Genomic DNA, 1228 nt, shown 5'->3' with positions numbered 1-1228 from the left:
TGATTTTACGGTGTTAAAGTAAACGTTAGCTCCTTACCTTTCGAGACAAATGCCGTCTTAATTATCAAACTCAAAATAGTCTTAACCAGAGTTTTTCGTGGAAATTAAACTCATTGAAACTAAATTGAATGGGATTTTAAAGGGTATATTATGGAGAGGCGTGGCAATTTTAATATCACAAAAAGTATAATTTGAATGAATTTAAAAGGTATTAAAATTAACCTAAAAAAACATTTGATAGAAATGCAGGATATAAACTAAATCTTCAAAAAACACACAACCTGACTTTTAACTGTACACCTCCTAAAAAGATTATACATTTCACCTTAACCGGAACCAGAACTACACCTACCAGAAAATATGTCAACATTTGCAGAGATAAATCACACCCACCTCTGTCTGTTCTTATTCCAAGCACTTCCTGTATAAATTCTCCCAAAATAATTCTCTGAATTGGATGAAAGCAATATTTGGCAAAGAGAAAAAACGAGAATTCAACTTAAAACTACCACTCCCAAAAGAGGAAGGAGGAATGGCCTAACCAAATGTTAAGGATCGCTTTATACTATCCAGATTAAACAATTAATCAACATGTTTACCCCAAATTATTGTCGTAGGTGGAAAGATATTGAACTGTCGATTATGAATGATCCCCCAATTCATTGGCACACGAAACTTGGGAAAGCTTATAGACAATTTAAAAAAAACATTAATTGATTTCCAACTCCATATGTGGAACAGGATAAGAGAAAATAAACAAGATCATAAACTACAAATAGTTCGATGGTGGGCCTACGATCCGGGAGTCAAACCAAATTAAATGGATCATAGATTTAAGTCCTGGATCCCAAAAGGTATGACAACATTTTATTCCCTGACAGAAAGGGAAAACTAAAGGACTTTCAACACCGGTCCCTAGATAATACACAGGCCTTATTGTCACTGTGTGGTTCACGTCCTGTCTTATTTTGTACTTTTATGCCACTCGTGTCCCCGGGTAACTTCACTTCCTGCCTTGTCCTGTCATCCCCTGTGATTGTCTGATCGTTTCCACCTGTGTCCGATCCCTGCACCTCCCTTGTGTATTTAAGCCGTGTGTCTCTTGTGTCACTTGTCGCGTCATTGTCTATCGCCTTGGAGGTTCCTCGTTCCTGCCTGCCTTTGGACGCCATACATATTTTTGTTGTGAATATATACTAAATATTTTTAGTATACATACACAACTCAA

The sequence above is a fragment of the Gasterosteus aculeatus genome, chromosome 3 (genome assembly GCF_964276395.1).
Source record: "Gasterosteus aculeatus chromosome 3, fGasAcu3.hap1.1, whole genome shotgun sequence".
NCBI lineage: Eukaryota > Metazoa > Chordata > Actinopteri > Perciformes > Gasterosteidae > Gasterosteus > Gasterosteus aculeatus.
This window is presented reverse-complemented; position numbering follows the sequence as displayed.